General features: G+C 35.9%; 1 protein-coding gene across 1 annotated transcript in view; it reads right to left on the bottom strand.

Moving 5' to 3' along the window:
* The window catches only part of LOC106478310, a 10,434-nt gene extending 8,891 nt beyond the window's left edge, over positions 1-1,543 (bottom strand). The window contains exon 1 of the mRNA XM_013938839.2: positions 1,392-1,543. The gene's annotated coding sequence lies outside the window, so the exon portion shown is untranslated. The remainder of the gene's footprint in view (positions 1-1,391) is intronic.
* Between the last annotated feature and the right edge of the window lie 7,505 nt (positions 1,544-9,048).

Raw genomic sequence — 9,048 nt, 5'->3', positions numbered from 1 at the left:
CCGGGCCGCTTAGCCAACCCAATCCGCCCCTGAAGAGAGCTTCATATGAACATCATACGTGACTCTCGAAGTACATGTGAATGATGCTAGGTTAAGTTACTTTCACTCAAGAGAAAATGTAAGGTTAGGATAAATGCAACAATTTTTTAATAAATTATTTATATTTTAGTTACCCATTGCATAAATTTTCCGACAGATGAATAATGTGTATTAAAAAAAAGCTTTATGGAATAACAACAATAAAAAAAAAAACTAGAGAAAGGGTTAAATATTTTTACAATTATTGGAATCACGTTCTCGTGGGTGCCATTTACAACTTAATTCGACGAAGTTAATTTGTAGATCGTAAATATTGAATGAGTAATAATAATGCTTAAAATAAGCGCAGTTAGAATATAATATAAAATATAACTCTAGATCGTTATCTTTAATGGAACAATGTCTTAACACACATAATACAACGAATCACATTTTCTTAAAAGTCCAGATTTAAACTTTACTTTCTGAGAATTAGCACGACAATAAAATGAAATTGAACATTTATATATATATACATATGACGTACTTTAGACATTGTTAAATAGCCAAAATAAAAACAAAGAATAAGTAATTATTTGTTGTTATTAAATACAAGTTATTCTTTGTTGTTGTAAATCTTAATTTTGAATAAATATAAAAAGTATCTATTTCATCTGCCAAGGCCCCTGATCAGTTGCCGTCGCTCGCCCCCTGTCCACGAACCTGACAGCTGGCGGAGGTAGGTCGTCATATAAAAAAAGGTGTAACGCAGCTACGTTATAGTTATAACAAAACCATGTTTTTTGTTATGTTTTAGTAATCAGTCTTTTCATAAATATGATAAAGCGTTTAAAGCTGTTATTACGAATTAAAAAGAGTTGACCAGCCAGCAGATATTTTACTGCCCCCCAGTGGCACAGCGGTATGTCTGCGAACTTACAACGCTGGCCCGGCATGGCCAGGTGGTTAGGGCGCTCGACTCGCAATCTGTGGGTCGCGGGTTCGAATCCCCGTCACACCAAACATGCTCGCCCTTTCAGTCGTGTGGGCGTTATAATGTGACGGTCAATCGCACTATTCGTTGGTAAAATAGTAGCCCAAGAGTTGGCGGTGGGTCGTGATGACTAGCTGCATTCCCTCTAGTCTTACACTGCTAAGTCAGGGACGGCTAGCGCAGATAGCCTTCGTGTAGCTTTACGCGAAATTTAAAAACAAACTTACGACGCTAGAAACCGGGTTTCGATACCCGTGGTGGGCAGAGCACAGCTAACCCTTGTGTAGCTTTGTGCATAATCAAAAACAAACAAATAGATATTCTACTTCTAGTACTAAGCGTTAGGTGAGATTAGGGTTAAATATTCCTTATGCCTTACCTTTCGTGATATTATTTACTGTTAGGTCGCAAACATTCAATACACCCAGTACTTTTAGACTCAAATCCAGTCGGTTTTTATTCCAATATTGGTATATTACGACGACTGGGACCCACCAAGGCTTAGATCACAGTGAAACGAATTCTGCGAATGACACCAGTCTTACCATGTTTTTTAGCATTGCCAATTGGCCAGTACCAAACGTTGGCGTGTCATTTTGCTACAGATGGAATTACGTGGTATGACTGACATGAGTAAATAATAAAAAAAAAAAACAACACACACACTTCGAAACAGCTGCGCAGCCCATGGCTATTTCTGTACTACATGTAACGCCCGTACTTCTGTGTTATTAAAATACGGCGCTGTTTTATAACTACCTTAACTGCACGAAGTTTTATTATCCATATATAATGCAGCAGTTGACGCTTAAACAGGAAGTTTAATATATATATACATATGTGCCAGTTCAACAAAGAGTTCGAATTATTGGTTTATTTTCTAGTGGATGTTCATTGATGTTATTCTCAGTTCTCCTGTCGAGTTCCCTTTGGTTCCAGAGGATGAGACGGGACAGATGATAGCAAAGTATTTATTCTGTTTAGTGATATTGGACTCGGTGGCAAAATAGTAGATGACGTCTAATATCAGTACATCCACGTATACACATGTGACATTGTACATGTGTATAGTTTGGTTTGGTTTTTGAATTTCGCGCAAAGCTACACGAGGGCTATCTGCGCCAGCCGTCCCTAATTTAACAGTGTAAGACTAGAGGGAAGGCAGCTAGTCATCATCACCCACCACCTACGAATAGTGGGATTGATCGTCACGTTATAAGGTCCCTACGGCTGAAAGGGCGAGCACGTTTGGTGGGACGGGGATTCGAACCCGCAACCCTCAGATTGCGAATCGAACATGTGTATAGAAAATAAAGATCACGTTTTTCTTAAAGATTTTGAGCTGATAGGCGCAAAAATATTTTCAGAAGACGAATTAACGACACTTACGATAATATATGCCAAAATACAATACCTGACATTTGCTACAGAACTTATGCATTTTATAAATGTATAATTAGAAATGGATTTTGATGTCAATTCATTTCTTATTCAATAATTAATTATATTGTAATATTTAATTAAATGATATGAATTAACTCCAGACCCCAAGTGTTCGCCGTAGAATGTTACTGCAGATTCGTAAATCTTTTAGTCGCGCGTACTGAAGACTTCTTAGGCTTGAACTTTTACTTTCTCATTTAGTCCTACATTTTGTCATTTAGTGTATGCTCATGTTTTAGATTGGAAAGTCAAACCATGACACTGTTTTTACTTACGTTTTTATAAAAGAAATATATTTTGCAAGCTGTATTTTCAATGTTTTAATCTAGATGTTTGCTAGATAGAGTCAATAATGATGAGGACAATGTACTCGTCTAGAAATTTTATGAAATATGTAGAAACGAGGGTTAATAATAAGTACAAGGATAGGTGAAGGAATGAGCAGATAATGAGTAGTGAGTTATAGAGTGATTCAGTTCAGTGTTAGTAATGAGATACTGCGTGTATTGTTAAAGAAATTAAAAACTACCAAGTCCAGTCCGCATAATCAAAACGAAATAATTTCTTCAGTAACATTTGCTACAGACTATGTTCACTTTGACACATGTTGTAGACCTAATTTCACAATTAACGTTTCAATATAAACTACAATACTAATGTTAACTATACTTAACTTACAAAGAAGCTTACTTAGAGAAAAACTACCAAGTCCAGTCCGCATAATCAAAACGAAATAATTTCTTCAGTAACATTTGCTACAGACTATGTTCACTTTGACACATGTTGTAGACCTAATTTCACAATTAACGTTTCAATATAAACTACAATACTAATGTTAACTATACTTAACTTACAAAGAAGCTTACTTAGAGATCAATTAATCCAAAAGCATCCGCCCAATGATAGGGCATGTTATAACAGTGGTGTTAGAAGTGGGATTATTTGGATGAGAATAAAATAGCACTTTGACTAAATTTCAAGATGACAACCTGATCACGAAGCAAGATCGAATCCTTGCTAGACATGATGTAACAGCTAAAAGTAGGTCCATAAGAACGAGACAAAAATTAAAAGAAGATCAATAATAAGTTTGATTGAAGACAAGATCAAGAATCTATTGGAGATGTACAGAGGTATTACAACAGCAAGACTGAAAAAGTAAAAAGGACACCAACAAAGTAAAACAGGAAATCTATAATGTGCAGCAAAATTATAAAAACAGGTTCAATGAGGTAGAAAAACGTAATTGACAGAATATAATGTTTTGGAAAGGAATTGGTAAATGCAAAGATCAAACCAGTCACATCTCTTTTTGCATCTGCTCAAAAAATTTCAACCTAAATCACCATTTACTATTAAATATGGAATAGGAGAACCTATTTGGTCTACATTGTTACCACTACTTCTCATGGCCTGGTGGTTAGGGCACTCGACACGCAATCAGAGGGTCGCGGGTTCGAATCCCCGTCACACCAAACATGCTGGCCCTTTCAACTGTGGGGGCATTATAATGTTTTGGTCAATCCCACTATCTGTTGGTAAAAGAGTAACCCAAGAGTTGGCGGAGGGTGGTGTTGACTAGCTCCCTTCCCTCTAGTGATGGCTAGCGCAGGTAGCCCTCGTGTATCTTAGCCATCTGTGACTGTAGGACCTTCCTGGACTACTTCAGTCGTGTTACTAACAAATCAAGTTTCATAATTTAGCTGGTCGGTTCTACAACATCATCCAATTGAGAAACTAATGAACTTTGATGGAAAGATATCATGAGAGGGATATCAGGCTCAAAAATAATTTCCAAAGAGAATGGGTGGAATAGTGTACAGAATAACTGTCGGATTTGTTTGCAAGTGAACAATTTATAGATACTATAACAGATGAGGATATGAAAAAGAGTCGCAAACAAAGTGGGTATACATCTGCTGTTTGTGATGGAACTTGAATTCAGATTAACAACTAAAGACACCATCTAGAAGTGATGGGATCGTCAGATTAAGTAGTATTGAAGCATTACATACCTCTGATATCAACAGTCTAGAAGAACTGAAAGACATCTAGTCATGCAGAATGGAGGAAATAAACCGTAAGATCATGGGTGTTTCAAGTGTAACTTGAAAAGACATATTGCTAGGAACTGCAGACAAAACCTGTAAGAAATAACACCTCATTGTAAACAATATTAGTAAATGTGAGAAACGTGATCACAGCTGAGACAATGGGGAATCAAAAGTTGTTAATACATCATGGTCACAATACTCTAAAGACGAGTCTTTGAGCACATCCAGGTCAAAGGAACGAAAAAAAGAGCTAATTTTAATATCATGCATCACCCAGGGCAGAACCATAAAGACTGTGTTAATGAATAATGTAAACACTGTGAAAAGAGCAAACCACAAGACAGTCAAGATTACCAACCTAAAGTACAACAGTGTATGATCCAAGATGTGACGTTCATAAGTGATGAGTAATTAATGTGGTCGAATACTCAACTGAAAGATTCTTCGACAAAAAACAAAACAAATTTGAAATTAATTATTCAGCTGATCAAGAACAGTGTGGAAAAGCCCTTGTGCATGCAGTCACTCCATAAACCCATAGGTAAAAATGTACTAGGCACAGTTGGATTCATTATCCGTGCAAATGGCTTTTTTATGCTGTAAATGGAAAAATAACAGTGAACAGAAACAATGACTATGATTAATACTTCCGCAATCTCTATAATCCGAAACTCTATGTCTTTTCCATGACATCCCAACAACTGGACATTGAGGTGTTAAGAAAACACTGGAGAAACTAAAAGAACATATTTATTAGGTTGGATGTCAGAGATATGTAGAGAATTGGTGTAAATAATATGAAGAATGTTGTGAGCAAAAGAGTCCATGAAAGAAATAGCATGGGCAACTACAGTGATAATGTAGTGGGGCACCACTTGAGAGAGTTACTGTCTATGTGTTTGGACCTCTACCACAGAGTAACAATGGGAATAGATACATCAGGATTGTGAATAACTAGTTCACCAAATGACTAGACACATATACTATTCCTAAGAAAGAAGCAGAAATTTTAGCAAAGAGACTCGTCAATAAATACACTTCAAGATTTGGGGTACCTATGGAACTTTACTCAGGTCAGAGAAGGAACTTTGAATCAGCCTTATTTATGGAAATATGTCAGATTCTTGAAATAAAAAGACCAGGACAACAGTCCTTCATACAGTTTCTGATGGCATGGTGGAGAGATACAACCATAAGCTATTAAAATTAATCAACCAATTATGTAGATGAACGTCAGAAAACAGGGGATGAAGATCTTCCACTATTATCGATGAGCTATGGTACAGCAGTATATGAAGCTATTGACAACACACCATCATCACTAAGGTTTGGAAAGATGTTAAAGTGTCATAGGACTTTCTGTACTCAAATCTGGAGGATCGACACTCTGTAGAGTCGTACACAGAATATGCAAAAAGACTAAAAACACCTGGAAAAGATTTAAATCAGCTAGTGATCAAATGAAAGTCGCTATGAAGTTAATGCTGGTAAAATTGAATTTCATGGAGGTGATATGATATGGCTGTACAATCCCTGTAATAAGAAAGGACAAACTTCAAAATTAAGCAGGTATTGGAAAGGGTCACATATTTTACTGAAAACAATCAATGTTCTGGTTTACAGAATCCAGAAGCTTAGGCAGTATGAGACAAAGGCCATTCACTGTGATTGTCCAATGGAAGTATGTTGGTGAAATAATAATGAGCTGGGTACCTTCAGAGAAGAATTTGCTAGTGAAAAGTAGCTTGCTTAAGAGCCCAGGGCTCCTGTCGAACTACTTCGAGAAGACCACTAATGATAGAGCAACCAATGCATTCACTTGACCACTTACCTGGAGAGAACTTCTCCAAAGACAGGACAGTATGTGATGACAAGGGAGAAGAGGCGCCCTCTAATACCATAACTCTTGGTAAAGACAACAAGAAACAAAACAAATACATTTTCAATTAATAGCTTAGTGTACTGTTTGATTTATATATAGTCCACTAATGGGGCAGTGTTGTAAATAGAATTTTTAAATAATCTCAGAGTATTTTCTTGCGTGATTATGTCATCCAAGTATATGAATACGATGTTCCAGGGTAGTTTAGAAACAGCATGTTTCATTAGTAATTGTAACGTAAGAGGTACATTACATAATCCAAATAGTAACACAACAAATTGCCACAATCCAATTCTCGCAGTAAAAACGATATTTTCTCTAGTTGCTTCATCGACTTACACTTGCCAATATCCACTCTTCAGACCAATGTTGAAAACCATTTTGATACAGATAAAGCATACAAAATAGATTCAATCACTGGCAATAGATAGGCATCCTTCTTTATGACTTCAATTGCCTTCAGACAGTCTATGCAAAACCTTGTGGATCCAACCTTTTCCATAAATGCAATATGTAATGCCTAAACACTAGGACTCACTTCTATCACTACTTGTTACTTCATTGGAGGAGTTAATGTTTCGATACTCTCTAATCTTATGATCTCGTAATTTCTAGATGGTGTCTAGTTGTTCATATAAAACATTAAAGGATTCAAGTTTCATCACCAACTGGAGAGCTTCTTTTAAAGATGTATATCTACTTTGCTTCAGCCTAATTTTCATATCCTCATCTGTTGCGCCATCTATAAATTGATCACAGGTTAACAAATCCATCATTTAACATGGAGCATCTGGATAAAATAATTGGGCAAGCATTTCCAAATCTTCCACAAGTTTGTTTAAGGTCTCTTCTTTCCTCTGTACCCCACTGTGGAACATTTATTTGGATACTTTGTTTTCTGGTGTAGCCCTATGAGCTGGAAGGTTTCTTAATATCGTAAAAGTCAGTTTTTTAAATGAGCAACAAGATGAATAGCTCGTTGTTCACTATTTCACCAGTTCGCTCGGAAAATTATTTCAAAGTAGGCCTGATATGCCTTCCATGGTACTTTTCCATCATAGTGTGTTGGTTTCTTGATTGGGTGATGTTGTTGAACTAGCCAGCAACTACTTTCTTGAACTTGATTTGGTACTATCATGACTAGAATAGTTCAGGAATTTCAGCAGTACTGATAACAGGTGTAGACAAATAGGTTCTCCTATCCATATTTAATAGTAAATCTTTGTTTCTTGGGGTTCTTTTAATTTTCCGGTTATTTCTCTTGTTTTTAGTTCGTCTGTTGTTAAGTGCCAATTGTCCTGTGCTATACCCACTGTGAGTATTAAAATCCGAATTTTAACATTATAAGCCCCAGACCTACCAGGGGGGGGGGGGTCCTTGTCTTTCTTTAGATTTTCTGTTTCTTTTTTCTCACTTTTCATTCAGTTTTCTATCTCTTTCCTTTCGAGCTTCTTTTAAGTGTTTTATCACCTCCAGCAAAGTTTCGATCTTAGTTCGTGATCTGGCTATCATATTGAAATTTGCTACAAAATTCTATTTTATTTTTACCAAAATAATTCCACTTCTGACATCAATGTTGTAATGTGCTGTGTCCAGTCCACGTGATGATAACGAGTTGATATGTTTCTTCAATAACGTTTGCTATAGCATAGGATATGTTCACTTGTAGGCCTAGTTTCATAAGTAATGTTTTAACAAAAATTCCGAGGCTAATCGTACATATGCCAAACTTACTTATAAATTTAATTTTAGAATTTCCTTACTAATTGATGGATACAAACATAGACACCCCGATTCTCATTGTCTAAGTCACTGAATTGAATATCTAACTAATTACTCATGAATATACTGAATACTTTACTGATTACTGATTTGCTCACTGTGGCATTTATATCATTTTCGTTTACAACTGTCTACACATAATTTCTAGACCATACTTCCTCATCAGCGTTAGTACCATTTAATAAATAAACATCTGAATGATAATATTAAAAATATAGGTTACAGCAGTAAGATTATGGAAGTTAAAATGGTTAGATAGTGGGTTACTCATAGGTACAGGTTAACGTGAATTACATACACTTTGTTTTTCAGATTGAGTTTACGATTTTGTAATAATACATCTATAGGGAGCCAATAAATCGTCTGGTGGTGCATAGAATGTACACAACTTCGTTGAAGCGATAAGGCACGTGGATACTTTGATGTGTCTTCCTTGTACAAAATGACAATGAACTTAACAGCAGGTGCCATTCATTTGTCAAAGGTAGAGGGAAAATATTATTATTATGGACATAAAATTAGTCACAATTTTTTACACAACAATATTTTAGCGCGAAGTGAACCAACAACAAAGTGCCGATTTCACACAACTCCAATCCCCTATCCTAATTACCTGTTTATTTTTTATTACACATTAGGCAAAAAAAAATCTATGTTTATTCCTAGGAATAACATAAGATTCAAAATTAACTTGGAAAAATCTTATTACAGAAATCAAGAACAAAGTATGACAACGAGCAAATTAAGACTGACATGTAAAAACACAGGAGCCACACCAGAAAACATAATCAAAACTTATAAACAACTAGCTGGAGTATCCATCTCCTGGACGGAAGTTATGTAAATTCATGATTAATGAAAGGTTATCTTAGGAC

The sequence above is a fragment of the Limulus polyphemus genome, unplaced genomic scaffold (assembly GCF_000517525.1).
Source record: "Limulus polyphemus unplaced genomic scaffold, Limulus_polyphemus-2.1.2 Scaffold199, whole genome shotgun sequence".
NCBI lineage: Eukaryota > Metazoa > Arthropoda > Merostomata > Xiphosura > Limulidae > Limulus > Limulus polyphemus.
The sequence above is the reverse complement of the archived record's forward strand: the minus strand, read 5'-3'. Positions and strand labels throughout refer to the sequence as shown.